The sequence below is a fragment of the Malus sylvestris genome, chromosome 15, assembly GCF_916048215.2.
Source record: "Malus sylvestris chromosome 15, drMalSylv7.2, whole genome shotgun sequence".
In the NCBI taxonomy this organism is placed as follows: Eukaryota; Viridiplantae; Streptophyta; class Magnoliopsida; order Rosales; family Rosaceae; genus Malus; species Malus sylvestris.
In genome coordinates, this window is record NC_062274.1 from 45967758 (window position 1) to 45984229 (window position 16472).

Sequence of the window (16472 nt, forward strand, 5' to 3'; positions counted from 1 at the left end):
AATGTTGAAATTATGGTGGTTTTTCAATGTTTAGAGATTATGATGGAAATATCGGTTTAATTTCAACATTGAAAAACCACCATAATTTTGGTTTAATTTCAACATTATGTGAAAAATAATGTTCGGCGGAATAACTTCAAAATTTTAGAGATTATGATGGAAATATCGGTTTAATTTCTACAGAATTTCGAAACTATTTGGGTGGAATTTCGACTCTTTTTGCAGAAGAAACTTGAGGAAAACGATAGAAATGTCTGGTCCAAGTTGGAATCCCATTTACGGGGATCACTCTTCATTGAAATAGATTGGGATAAGAGCAGCTCCAACGGGAGCAATTGCTCCAGGGACAAGCTGCGGAACAGGGCCTGATTGCCCGAGGGAGGAAGTTCAGCATTGGCTGGCGAGCGAGCCTGAGCAGGCCCGTGAATTTGTGCCGGACCGAGCGCCCGAAGGCTGTCTGACGTGGGCTGACGTCAGGACGACGTCAACCACGTTATTAAGGCACCCACCAGCCTTGACACCACCACTTCCGATCTTCTCACCGACGTTGGCATCCCTCCATCTCCTCTTTCTTTGTCTCCGTTTGCTTCTCCATCCTCCTTTATTTTGTCTCAAACAATCGCCGTTGACGACGACGATGAAGTGGCGGTGGCGGCGGCCGATGCGGTGTTGAAGCACTTCTGGCACATGTTGTTGTTGGAAGGATTGCCGGTGATGCCACAGTTGTTGACGCAATGCGTTAGCGTTTTGGGGACCTTGAACTCCGTCTCTTCCTTCTCCGCTCTCTGTGCCATTTTTTTCATTCAAATTTTGAACAATCGAGAGATGGATCTCTGTCATCTTCTCTCTTTTTTTCTGTTTTTTTTTCAGAGATATAGATGGATGGAAAGGAAGAAATTTGGAGGTTGTGGTTTTCTAGAGAGAGAGAGGAAGAAAAAAGTTGTGGTTTTTAGAGAGAGAGAGGTTTGGGTGGGTGATTGAGGAGACAGAAATAGTAATATTTTGTTGTTAATTGTCAGGGATATTTAAGTGCAACGGTGGAGATGCAAAAGACGATTACTGTTCATTAAGGGCACTTACTGTTCACTGGGTGAATTAAATAGTGAATAGCCTGGGAAGATGGCTCTCATACTGGAAGTGCTCTAAAGGCATGCTATTTGTCCATTAATCATTTGCTTCAACAACAATTACAGAAGAATAAAAGAATGCAAACCTAACATATATAGGATTGTTGACAAAAGCCCAGCTAACATTCAACGCTATTTTTCTTGACCCGTTCCTTAAATAACATACCCAAAGGGAATGACCCATTTGGAAGCTCGAACATTTGTCAGGTTACATATGGAACGAACTTAATCCGTCAATATTCCTAAGTCAACAGGCCTGCAATCAGCATATATATACTACTCAATTTGGTAGAATTGTTTGATAAGTTTATCTTTGTTGTAAATAGTGGGTATGTTTGCCCACATGTGTATAGTAAAGTATTACATGTGTATAGTATAAACTCACAAGCTAAATAGTAATCATTTTGTAATTTTCCATTGAAGTGACTCTATAAATAGAGCACTTAGATTGTTCAAATAAGAGAGAACATTAAGAAGAGAAAAGGAAGAAATATAATACTCTCGGTATCACTGATTTTCTAATATCTGCAATACTTTTGTCAGTATGATATTTTACACCACTTCGTCCTCGTTGTTAGCAAAGGTTATTTCTTTACTTTTGCCTATTTATAACACTTTATCAACACGACTCTCTAATCATTTCTCTTTTCCCTTCACCGAAAGAAAAAAAAATGTTTCCTCTAAGGTTTTTAATGTTCTTCTTCTTCCTCTGCCTCAATTGCTGGATATACCCTCGCGAAGAACTGTTTGCACCATGTTTACTTCTAGTTCTCAAACTAACAGTTACTTATATCTTTGATTTCTTGTTTGGTGTAGATATTGACTACTAACCCACTAATTATTTATGCAATCCAAGATTGTGCGGTTCTATCGCCTATCTTGGACTGCAGATCTAATTTTACTGCAAATTTTAAGTGGAGCGGTATAATCGCCCACCCTAACCTGCATATTTAAATTTACCTGCTATTTAATTTTATTGCAATTTTAGGTGGTGTGGAATAATCACCCACTCTGCTCTGCATATTTAATTTTATCACAATTTTTAGGTGGTGTGGAATAATCACCCACTCTGCTCTGTATATTTAAATTTTATCGCAATTTTAGGTGGTGCGGTATAATCGTCCACCATGCTCTGTATATTTAAATTTTATCGCAATTTTTAGGTGGTGCGGTATAATCGTCCACCCTGCTATGTATATTTAAATTTTCCTGTTGTTTAAAGTGGTGTGGAAAAATCGCCCTTCTCATTAATCATGAAAATCTCGAGCCTGAAGTTTCGAGTACTTATCATTTTGGCCTGAAGATCAAAATTTGTAAGAACCAAAAGTTCTAACAATATATTCCTCCAAAATACATATTATTGCAAGTTCTTACACACCTCATTTTTCTTTCAGAAAAGAAAATGGCAAACTTGGCAAAACTTGATTTCGCTGCCCAGGACATTACTGGAAAGAATTACCTTACCTGGGTACTGGATACCAAGATCCATCTGGAAGCAGCGAATCTTGGAGATACCATCAGGGAAGAGAGCAGCTCATCATCTCAAGATCGGGTGAAGGCCATGATTTTTATTCGTCGCCATCTTGATGAGGCACTAAAGAGCGAATACTTAACGGTTGAAGATCCGTTAGCCCTTTGGAATGCCTTGAGAAGCAGATACAATCACTAGACAACGGTGATTCTTCCAAGAGCTCGTTATGATTGGACTCACCTAAGGATCCAGGATTTCAAGTCAGTGGCTGAGTACAATTCGGCGTTGTTCAGAATTACCTCTTAGATGAAGCTCTGTGGGGATACTATTACTGAGGAGATGTTATTGGAAAAGACTTTCAGCACATTCCATGGCTCTAACATGGTCCTGCAACAGCAGTATAGAGCGCGAGGCTTCACTGAATACAACCAGCTGATATCTGTGCTCCTGGTAGCTGAACAGAACAATGAGCTCCTGATGAAAAACCATAATTCCCGACCTACTGGATCAACATTGTTCCTAGAAGTGAATGCTGCTTCCCTTGAAAGGAATACCATATACTCCCGTGGCAATAATTTCAAATGAGGACGTGGCCACAAGCGAGGTCGGTGGAACGGGAAAAGCAAGAACCATGGTGTCCAGTTTCACAACCAGGTTCCAAGGTATAATCCAGGCACGAGCTTTAAAAATGCAAATCGTCAGAAAGGAAAAGCTCATACAAACGCTCCTAGAAATCCTGAAGGAGTTTGCCATAGGTGTGGTCGCAACGGACATTGGGCGCGTACTTGTCGCACCCCAAAGCATCTGGTGGAGCTGTATCAAGCCTCCTTCAAGGAGAAGGGCATCGAGATCAATTTCTTCAACCAGACTCAACCAATGGAAACCCTTGATCCAGTGACCAATTTATCAGGACAGTTAAACACAACCCATTTGGATGCTACAGACTTTATTAATGAAAGAGGGAATGAAGTATATGGGTCCGATTGAATTATTTATGTATAATGTACTCTTGTTATTTGTACTTGTGGTTTAATGCTCGCATTTTCAATTCAATAAAAGTAGTATTCCAGTATGAATAAACTGCTTTTTCTTTACTCAGAGAACATGGATAAAAATTATGGTTATTCTCAAAACAAGAGCAATGGCGAAGACTTTTGTCTTGCAGACAGCGTAACCACGCATTCAATACTTCGAGATCGGAAGTATTTCTCAAAATTGGTACTTGCAAAAGTAAAGGTAACAACAATATCAGGGTAATCAGATGTAATTGATGGCTTAGGAAAAGCCCAGATTATGTTACCAAATGGAACAATATTATCCATAAAGAATGCATTATATGCTACTCGATCCATTCGAAATTTGTTGAGTTTTAAAGACATACGTCTAAATGGATACCACATTGAAACGAAAAGTGTAGAAAATGTGTAATATTTATGCATTACCTCCAATGATACCCAGAAGCGTATATTGGAGAAGTTGCATGGTTTATCGAGTGGATTGTATTATACATACATAAATACAGTTGAGACATATACTGTCATGAACCAGAAGTTCATTAATTCAAAGGTTTACATGCTTTGGCATGACCGTTTGGGTCATCCAGGATCTACCATGATGTGTATAATCATTACCAACTCTAATGGACATCCATTATTGAGTAGACACATTGCTGTCTCAAATGATAACCCTTACAAGGCTTGTTCCCAAGGGAAGTTTGTAATTAGACCCTCACAACTAAAGGTTGATGATGAATCCCCATCATTTTTGCAAAGAATTCAAGGGGATATTTGTGGACCTATTCAACCACCTTGTGGACCATTTCGATATTTTATGGTTTTGGTTATGCATCTACCCGATGGTCACATGTTTGCCTATTGTCTACTCGAAATGCAGCTTTTGCGAGACTTCTTGCTCAGATAATTAAGTTGCGAGCACAGTTCCTAGATCATCCTATTAAGTCAATTCGACTTGATAACGCTGGTGAATTTACGTCTTAAACCTTTGATAATTACTACATGACACTGGGCATTGATGTTGAATATCATGTTCCTCATGTCCATATTCAAAATGGTTTAGTAGAGACATTCATCAAGCGACTTTAATTAATAGCCCGCACTCTGCTCATGAAAACGAAATTGCCAGTCTCTACATGGGGACATGCCATCTTACATGTAGCATCATTGGTTCGACTAAGACCCATAGCCAACCACCAATACTCATCAATACAACTCGTGTTTGGACATCAGCCAAACATTTCACATTTACGAGTTTTTGGTTGTGCTGTTTATGTGCCTATTGCACCGCCACAACGAACTAAAATGGGACCTCAGCGCAGACTGGGAATTTATGTGGGTTTTGATTCACAATCTATCATTAGATATTTGGAACCCTTGACAGGTGATATATTTACAGCTCGTTTTGCGGATTGTCATTTTGATGAGACAGTCTTCCCGTCGTTAGGGGGAGAAAAGACCGTTCCAGAAGAACGGCAAGAGCTAGCATGGATTGTTCCCACCTTATCTCATTTTGATCCACGAAGCACTCAATGTGAAAATGAAGTGAAAATGATCGTTCATCTTCAAGGTATTGCTAATCAAATGCCAAATGCATTTAATGATGCTTCGAAAGTGACAAAGTCACATATACCAGCTACAAATGCACCTGCAAGAATTGATGTCCCTGTTGGACAAAATAAAATGGCAGCGAATGATTCCTCTAGTGCACGCCTGAAGCGTGGTAGAACCCTAGGTTCAAAAGATTCAGCCCCTTGAAAGAGAAAGATGAGGGCATAGTTGAAGAATGCAAACAGAGACAAGATTGGCCTAAGTGGAAAGATGCAATCCAGGCAGAATTAAATTCCTTGGAAAGGCGAAATGTTTTTGGACCAGTAGTCTAAACCCCGTTTGGTGTAAACCCTGTGGGTTACAAATGGGTATTCACAAGGAAACACAACGAGAAACACGAGATTGCAAGATATAAAGCAAGACTCGTTGCACAAGGTTTTTCACAAAGACCTGGAATTGATTAAGAAGAGACATACTCTCCTATAATGGACGCAATTACATTCCATTACTTAATAAGTTTGGTGATTTCAAAAAAACTTGACATGCGACTTATGGATGTCATCACCGCGTATCTATATGGAGAATTAGATAATGACATATATATGAAAGTCCCATAAAGACTTAAGTTGCCTGAAGCAACTAACAAACCACGAGGTATGTTCTCAATCAAATTAAGGCGATCACTATATGGGCTGAAACAATCTGGGCGAATGTGGTATAATCGTCTCAGCGAGTATTTGATTAAAGAAGGATATGCCAATAAAGTCATCTGCCCTTGTGTGTTCATTAAGAAATCAAATACTGGATTTGCTATAGTGGCAGTATACGTCGATGATATGAACCTAGTTGGAACCCCTGAAGAGCTCAATAAAACTGCTGAATATCTGAAAAGCGAATTTGAAATGAAAGACCTTAGGAAAACAAAATATTGCGGCCTGCAGATCAAGCATTGTGCTAATGGAATTTTGGTCCATCAATCAGCTTACATTGAAAAGATACTGAAGTGATTTGGCATGGACAAGGCTTATCCACTTAGCACCCCAATGGTCGTTCGTTCTTTGGACATTAAGAAAGATCCATTCCGTCCAAAAGAAGATGATGAACTGGTCCTTGGTCTAGAAGTACCATATTTGAGCGCAATAGGTGCTTTATTGTATTTAGCACAATGTACTAGACCAGATATAGCTTTTTCAATTAACTTGTTAGCCAGGTACAGCTCTGCTCCAACAATTCGTCATTGGAAATGAGTGAAAGATGTTCTACGATACCTTCGTGGGACAATAGATATGGGTCACTTCTACTCAGACAAGCTAAAAAATGATCAGATCCTTGTTGGATACGCAGATGTTGGTTTTTTCTTCGATCCGCATAAAGCCCGCTCACAAAATGGATATGTGTTCACTTATGGAGATACTGCAATTTCATGGCGATTAACGAAGCAAACACTAGTTGCTACATCTTCCAATCACTCGGAAATAATTGTTTTACATGAAGCAAGTCGTGAATGTTCTTGGTTAAGATCAATGATCCATCACATCCGAAATTCATGTGGTCTACCTTCAAAGACAAACACTCCAACTATCATCCATGAAGATAATGCAGCCTGTGTCGCCCAGATGAAGGAAGGATTCATCAAAGGTGATAAGACTAAACACATATCTCCAAGATTTTTCAGTGCACATGAACTTCAGAAGGGTAAAGTTATTAAAGTTAGACAAATGCATTCCAATGAAAATTTAGCAGACTTGTTCACCAAATTTGTACCAAAGTTCACATTTCAGAAGTTGGTGCAGGGAATTGGATTACGTCGGCTTACAAATTTGAAGAATGCGGAATCAGAAGGAGATACAATTTAGGGGGAGCATCCATGATACATGTATGTTGTACTTTTTTTCCTTCGATTAGGATTTTTCCCACTGGATTTCTCCTATCAAGGTTTTAATGAGGCAACATAAGCATGCTCAACACCATCCAGGTAAAGTTATACTCTTTTTCCTTCGCTATGGTTTTTTCCCAATGGGTTTTTCCAAGCAAGGTTTTAATGAGGCAACTGATACTGATATGTGGGCATCCAAGGGGGAGTGTTGTAAATAGTGGGTATGTTTGCCCACATGTGTATAGTAATGTGTATAGTAAAGTATCACATGTGTATAGTATAAACTCACAAGCTAAATAGTAATCATTTTGTAATTTTCCATTGAAGTGGCTCTATAAATAGAGCACTTAGATTGTTCAAATAAGAGAGAACATCAAGAAGAGAAAAGGAAGAAATATAATACTCTCAGTATCACTCATTTTTTAATATCTGCAATACTTTTGTTAGTGTGATATTTTGCACCACTTCGTCCTCGCTCTTAGCAAAGGTTATTTCTCTACTTTTGCCTATTTATAACAATCTTCTATAATATTGTAAGTGAGGAAATAAAAAGAATATTGTCACTTAGTATTACGGTATAATGATATTTCTCTTCACTTGTAAGTGAGAGGTCTTATATTCGATTTTCGCCAAAAGCGAATTTGAACCACATTATTGCTAGCACATTGTGAAACTACGTCTACCCCCTCATTCTTAGTGTAGATAAGATAGATTGCTCAATAATAAAAAAAAAGGAGAATATTAACTAGCTAAGATTGGTCGTTAACTTAAACCTTCTGAATAAATGAATTTCTCTTTGCAGATGACGTTTTACCGCACTGATGGAAAATAATCACGTCTATGCACCATAGTGCAGGTTCAATCCCCATCAATTCCCCTCTCCTCTAACAAGTAATAGCTAACTATTTAACCCACTAACACTATCGTTTGTCAAAAAAAAAAAAAAGAGTTCCTTTGATTTTTACCACCATGCGCAAATAAACCATTGGGATTAAACATTGTCCCTAGCATCCGCAAGCCAAATGCCAGTTTTTCCTAAAACTTGCTTGTCGATATTTACGTTTTCAATGGAATTGTGGTATAATCATCTTAAACTGCCTTGAACCACACAGGCTCCTGTACAAAAAATAAAAATTATATAACTATTATCTTTCTCATGTAACACAATCTCAACTGGTATAACCGTCTGTCGTTCTCTTTCCAAATCTACACGATCTAAAATGGAAAAGGTAGAGCAAAATCACAATTAACATAAGTCTTACTACAGTTTTTAGTGTCAACTTACAAAACCAATCTAGTTTATGTGTTTGGGTTGAAACTTAAACTTTGGGCTTAGAAGGGAGTTAGCCCAAAAAGAGAAGGAAAAGCCCGAAGCTCAGCCAAGACCTAGAAAGCAGAAAGGGCCTTTCCTGACTAGGTGCAGATCATTTGCACCACTTGCTCACCTACCCAAGGGCCAAGTGGTATAGACCAGCCAGCTAATCAACCCAAAAGTACTTTATGATGGCAGTACAAGTAAATAGCTAATTAGTCACTATTCTTCAAACTGCATTCCGGCAAGATTATTGCTACAGGAGGCCAAGTCAAGGTGGCTATAAAAGGAGAAAGAGAAGTCAGAATCAAGGACACTCAAACAAACAAACAAACAAAAGCACAAACTCTGCTCAAAGCCAGATTTGCCTTCAAAACGAAGCTGTAGTCAGCCCAAGCCTTCATCCCTTTCGGGACAAACCCTTTGTAATAGCTCTGCTACCCTGTTCAACGCCTGCTGTAGTATCAATTTTCTTTCTACAAAATCACCTCCTAAACCCTTTTCTAAGCTTTCAAACCTTCTGTTAACCCACAAAGATAGGAAGTTGCAAGACGATCAGCCTTGCCCGACCTTTTTTTTTTTTGTCTTTTCATTCATTAGCCTAGCAATATGTTGTATACTTCAAGTTGTATCCAAGTTATTTCTAGTAAAATGGCTATTAAAAGACTCTCTCAGCGCTTGAACCTGATTTGAATATGTCTTCATAGTTCAAGCCAGATCTAAGCTCTAAGCCTTCGGGCATATAAGATTTGATCACCCTAAAAAGTCCTTGGCCTCAAGGCATAAAAAAGAACCTGATGTGGACTTAACCCATCCACCACAAGCTTTGATAAACAAGAAGTCCGAAGTTACTTGGGGCGCAAGTAATCGACCTGCCACTTAGTTTTATTTCTGTTATATTATGATGACCATATAACGTTCGAGTACGGGATGAATTCTGATGGGAAGCCTCAAGGCCTATTCAAGGCCCCACAAAGGCACCTATTTGGATTCATCCTATTTTTTGGGCAAGAACATTGAGTACAGAAGGGGTTCTGATGGGAAGCCTCAAGGCCTATTCAAGGCCCCACAAAGGCACCTATTTGGATTCATTCTGCTCTTTGAGCTCAGGTAATCAGAAGTATGATGGTTATAAGACCCATATAACCAACAAAAGGAACCTTATGTGTTTGAGTACTAAGTTAGTTATTTATGGGAAACCTCAAGGCCTACACCTAAGGCCCCACAAAGGCACCTGTCAATAACTAACATAGTCTCTCGAATATATATAATAATAACTCAAACATCTGTTCTACATCTGCAATGCTGAAGATGGTAGTGGCACGCCTGAGCAATTCAAAGTTAATCTTGATCGTGAGCCTCAAGGCCTACACCTAAGGCCTCACAAAGGCACCTTTCAAAGTTAACTCTGTCCTTCTCTTTCATCCTTGCCCGACGAGCCTTACCCGACAGGCTTTGCCCGACAAGCCCACCAGTAAAGCAGAAGCCCGACAGAAAGCATCAACCGACGCCAACCTCTCGGGGAGCTGTGTGCTCGTCGGCCAGGAAGCATTCCCCACGGAAATTCCCGCCCCGAACATTATGCATGTGTGATTGTGCTTGTTGAGTGGATTGTGGACTTGGAGTTGTGAGATTTTGGGCCTTCAGCCTTGGGGCTATTAGGCTCCTTTGGAAATTTTTTATTTTTATTAATTTCGGTTTTCTTACAATCCTATTAGATTAGGAATGTGATCTTGTAAATTCTATCATATCTGCGATATCCTTATGAGATTCTACCATATCTCTTAGCTTAGATATTATCCTATTAGAGTTGCAATCGTATTGGGGTAAGGAATTTACCTTCCCTATTCTTTGTTAGATTGGGAAAGATACATTTTGGTCGATAATGATCCTCAACTTTTGTGTCCACAGGAAACCCCTGCAAAGGTTACTGCGTAAAAAGTCTGCTCAGTTGCAAAGAAAGGCTCATCAGTGGCTGTTAAGAAGGCAGACACTAGCAGCTCTGGATCTAAAAAGAGCTATGAATATGAAGATGAGGTGTGTGCTCATGCTTAAATATTTGTATCATCTGAAGGACTTGCACTATAGGATGAACCATTTTAATATGGGATTTTAATAATTAGTTGAATCCTAATCTTTCTGAGCATGGTTAGGAAGTTATGAAAAAAGTAGAAAGGATGTTCCTTTGATGATTGTTCAGAGAAGAATTCTGGTGATGTTTCATAGGAAGTGAAGGTTTATGTATTTTTTAAATTCCAGTTGGAATGTGTTGCAATAATATCAGTCTTTGTGAGATCAAATGAATTACACTTGCCTCTTTGCCTCTTTCTACATGTTTTATACAGTTTCAAAGCCCGCAGCACCGCGCGGGCAAGCTTGCTAGTTTAATCTATACTTTCGAAAATGCTCCTACCTTAATTGTGTAATTCGATGTTATTCCAATTTAAATCTGATTGAATATGGACCGTTCATTATTTTTCGGCCATGTCGTAAGAAATCAGTCCGTCCTTTTTTATCTTCTTGTCCACTCTCTGCTGAACATCATTTTTTCTCTAACACTGCGATAACCTAAAACAATCACCATTCTCATCCTTTCGACCTCATGAACTCAAGTTTGAGCCCAGTCTTACTTTCTAGGGCAAGATTTCATGGCTTGCATGTACGATTTGGTGAAGGTTTGAAGAAGGCTGAAGCTCAATCTGTAACCCAGATTCCGGCGAGATTTTCCGGCGAATCCGCTAGCTTCCGTCTTTTTGAAGGCCTCACAGTCATCCAATCACCAAATCATAAGTATATTTCGATTCTATAGCTCTTGGGGTTTATTTGACCATCTGAGTCTTATAGGTGATTTTGGGTCTGTATATTGTGATTGATGTCGGAATTTGGGGTTAATAGATTCTTCAGCTTATATTTGGATCATTTTTGGGTCTGCATGTTGTAATTGATGTTAAAATTATAAACTTTTGACAATCTTGATTTGATTCATCGAATTTTGCTCTATAAATGATGTCAGAGTCAGTCTCCGAGGGGTTTAAGAGAGTTTTACTGGAGTTTACATCTGCTGTAATAAATATGAAATTAATATTACTAATTAAAATTCATACCTAACTGTACTATCATAAGATAAATCGAAATAATTGTTAGTATTATCAACTTTTGGTTTGATCCAGTACGTTGGGCACAATTCCAAGAACAGTCCATGCATTTTGGTGCAGCTTTTCTCCTTAATCACAATTCCACCTGCAATGGCATATTAGCCTTCAAGTCTCTAATTAGTTGCAATTTAGAGTTTTTGTTTAAAAGATGCATATATTTCGCACCCATATTTTCCAGGACGAAGGGGAAAAGAATATTGCAGAAGTTTGTACAGTTCGCAGTGAGGTCAAATTGTGTATGTCGATAACAAACGATACACTGTGTGAGTCAAAGAAATGGGTTTACGTGAGTGTTTGATTATCCCATTGAATGTAACATCACGTGGAGATAGTGACACTGATTGTGGTTTGTGAACACTACTGTCAAAAGAAGAGTTAGGGTTAAAGAATGTGTTTTTGCTTACCAAATTGTTGGTTTTTGTAGAGACAACTTCTGTTATTATTCAGTAGATCTTTGCTTATTCTCAAGTGTTTTTCGCTGATTCTTTTGGCAATCATTGTTAGATTAATTAAATTTTGCATAATAGTCACTTCATTTAAGAAGTGAAGTTTCCAAACTCACCGAGTCACTCCAATTATCTGCGTTCTGTGCGTCGTCCAGTTTCGAAGAGTCATCATCCATAGCTGCATTTTAGATCAAGTTTTCACTGCCCTCCAACCATGTAGACTTGCTGCACAAGTTTTCACTCGCCTACCATACCATTGTAAATTCACAAGTTTTCACTCATCTGTTGGTTCTACTTTTTAAATATTAATTCCCTTTGTTTTGATGTTAATTGGATTGTGCTTTGCCTTCATCATCTACACACCAGCATATTCCTAACTCACATAGAAACTCTAACTTATATAATTAGAGCTAATTTTGGCCTAAAAGTTTACTATGAGAAGCTGATTTTGGCCTAAAAGTTTACTATGAGAAGATTGACAAGAATACAAATAAACTTAAATCCATTTACCATTCTTGGGTTGTGCTTCTTAATAATTTATGTGTTCAAAATGAAGGTTTACTATGAGAAGATTGACAAGAATACAAATAATACTCTTTCAAACTTTCTTAATGTTGCGTGCATATTTCAATTAGGAGTTGGGTGTATATATATTTATAACTTTCTATATGTTTTATACGGTTCTAAAACCCGCAACATCACGCGGGGGCACTTTCGCTAGTGTTTTCTAAACTCCTGTTTTACCTATATGCATCCTCTCTTGATTATGTTCCAATTGAAGATCAGAGTGCGTAACAAACAAGACTACAAAATAATAAGTGACACACCCCGACTCGGAATGTCCCCCTGGACTCCGAATTGTGCTACGCTGGCCGACACCCATAGGGTGACGAAGCCATAAAGTGTAGTGGTGTGGAACATGTGAGTAAATTTAAACCTAAAAGTGCCTAAATGGAAGAGTGCACATGTGAGCGGGAATGAATCCATTTCACACATGATGTCAGAGCATAAGTAAAGTACATTAAAAGTAGAATGAGAATTATACCATCGAAGGTAATCTCCAATACCAAGATTTGCCAAGAATCCTCGTCAATACGAAAACTCTGCTACTAAAACTTGGAGGGGCAAAAACCAAGGGTCAGTGGGCCTAAAAGTAAAGCTTTGTAAAATCTTTTTAAAACGTAATAACTCATCGCCGTAAAACAAGTACAGTTTCCAAATATAACATATTACGTATAGAATGAAATACTTACTGTAAACAATAAAATCGTCGAGAATGCAATACTTCATAATACTTCGTAAATAACACATTACAACCGGTATCGAATAAACAACATATACTACCAGGTGTTCATCGACGTATGCTGATGCATGAGTTCATGCAAAGGTATTCTGACATGAACAAGACTGGGTGTAATAATGATTTACGCTCTAGTACTACAATCACGTGCAGACTGGCACTATGCGAGTCATATATGAGTCCTAATTGCCTATAGCAATCTAGGACAGGATTGGCACCTACAATGGATCCAAAATGAGTGTACGGTCCAATGTGAACATACACGTGAAGCCTAGCCCTGGCCTGGGCGAGTACAAACACTAGTGTAGCATGCATGATGAGTAGTAATATAAATATGATCATACTACGGAAACTTTGTAATTCACCACAATAAAATAATAATATTTGTGACCGTAAATATATTCATGGCATCACGTCAAAATATATTTATGAAATTCTCATAAATAATTTTCCGTAGTATGATCATATTTATATATATGATCATACTACCGCTAATTCTTAAAAACGTTAGTCTAATCTAAGCGTAATGTAGAAAATTCTTTATCAAATATATAAATGGAAACTAAATAAATATATAATATTTAAAACCAAAGACCCACTCACAGATCATGTCGCCGGGTCATGATCACCACCCAAGCATCGAAAATCCTTGTGATATGTTTCACCTAGAAATGAAACCATTTACGTAAATATATAACGTACTAATGAAAATTTGCCTATTCGTACAAAGTACGGTTAATAAACGAGCTATTTTAAAATGGTCGAATTTCAAAAAACGAAGGGCGGATTCGGGTTCGGCACGTCGAGAAACCTAAGGAGGGACCTTAGGCTCCTCCACATGCTGCCACAAAGTGGCTGCACTGGCAGCCATGTGCCGCATGCGCCGACCACCCTCACATGTCCATGCACGCCCACGTGCTTGCAAGTACGACTGTACTCACCTTCCTCGCAAGTTCCTGCAGTTTTGTAGGTTTTTGGTCCGACTTCTAAAGCTCCAAACAAGCTCAAATCTCAGTCATTTTCAATGTTCTAAATATGTACTTGAAGCTAGGAATGTTAGGGATTGGTTTATACCTAAGATGAGACCCAGGAGTGGCGGAGAAGGTTGGAAAATAGCCTGGAACTATAGTACCTCATTTGTTGAAAAAGTGGAAAACAAATGACAGACACGAACAGGGTTAAAACCCTCAATCATCAACCCAAAATCCACTTATATAACTAGAAAATGTCACCAAAAGCTGAGGTAAATCCTATTTAGTCAAGTCACCTTGGTTTCGTTGGGTTCTATGTTAAGTCACCTCAGAAAATGGTGATGCTAGTCTCGACTCAGCCGTTCTGTGTAATGGGGAAGACAAAGAGCTGAGACAAAGAGTCTAGGGTGTGGCCTCTGATTCTTGGGTTTTCACAGAAGAGAAGTGATGGTGGCCTCGTGGTATATCAACCTCGTCGGAGTTGGCGATGGCAGGTGATCACCATTCATGTTTATGTACAGTGGGCACATAGTTGAGAGTGTGAGAATGAGGGGGTTTAGAAAACCAAAAAGGGATCGGTGGTGGTGCTCTGGTATGGTTAACTTCAATGGGAACAGAGGCTTCGCCGTTGATCGTTCCTGTGTTTGCAGTTAAGACAGGTTGGAGGGCTGGGAGAGATGAAAGGAAAGGGAAGGTGTAGAGTTTGAGAGTCAAAGTGAGAGAGAGAGAGAGAGAGAGAGAGAGGAAGAGAGAGAGAGAGAGAGAGAGAGTGTGTGTGACAAATGAGAGAAGGGACGGGAAGGTGGGAGACATGGGAGAGAGGGAGAAATAGGGTGTGGGCCCCACATGGCACACATCCCAAAGACACAAAAGTACGAAACATAAAAATATCTTTCGAGATGCGTTCGCAAGTCCATAAAATCTCCATCGTAGCTCCAAATTCGATTATGCTTGTGCCCACGCGTTCATCTCGTCGAGTACTACACAAATATACTAAAGGAATAGGTCATACGTCTCTCTATACGATGGTCAACGGAAGTCAAAATCCTTGCCTCTTGGGGCATTTTCGTCAATTCACTCTTTTAAAATTAATAAAATCGTAAAATTAGGGACTGGTTGTTACAATAAGAATATTATCAAATAGAATGCCGAAATGACTACAGAATCTCAAGAGGCCATATCGTGGCTAACTTGTTATTCATACTACACCATAAACTATATTTATAGATAGTAAGACCTAGAAACCCTAATTCGAATGGGTTAGACCCAAATCCTAAACTAACAAGTAAAATCCAAATAATAAAATACTAATATTTTCCAACACCCTCATCAAACTCATGGTGGTAAACAACATGAGTTTCCAAACAAGAAAATGCAGACTTGCTCCGTTAGGCGGACAGACAGACAGATGGCAGATGAATATAAACCGGAACCAAATAAAAACAAAGGCCTAAAAAACAGTGGCCCAATTTCCCTTTTTATTTTCTTTTATTTTTTTTCATTCTCCTCCTTCTTCCTTGGGTCCTTTCCAGATTGCATGAATGCAGCAATCGATCGTCACATTGCGAGTGAAATCGTGGGTTTATCATATCGCAGTTGTGGTTCTGTTAGTAGGGTGGTTAGGCAGCAACAGTGGGGCAGACAAAACGAATGCGGCATGATGCAGTAGTGACCTGATGCGGCAGCTATGAGTGGTGCGGGTCTGATGCAGATGCAATACGGGTTGGTGGGTTCAGCAAATCTAGTCAGGCGAGCCTAGTGGGCATAGCGACAAATGTGCAGCAGCAAGTCAGGGAATGAAGCATCTGGAGTCGGGGATGGCAACGGCAATCAGAAACTGGTATGGGTATCGCGCGAACCGGCTTCGGTTTCAAAGGGTTTTTTTTTCTTTTTCTTCTAACTATAAACTAACGAGGAACAGAGACGTACAAACGGAGACCAACAAACTGACATGAACAGAGCAGAAGCAGATTAAATCCCGAAGGATCAAACCTACTCTAATACCAAGTTGAATATCAAAGTACGAGATAGATAAGATTACAAAATAATAAGAATATTATTAAACAAAGAATGCCGAAAGCCTATAGAATTCCAAAATGCTACATCGTGATTAACTTGTTATTCATATCACACCATAAACTATATTTATAGAGAGCAAGACTTAAAAACCTTAATTCGAATGGATTAGGTCCAAATCCTGAATGAACAAGTAAAACTCAAATAATAAAATACTAATATTTTTCAATAGTT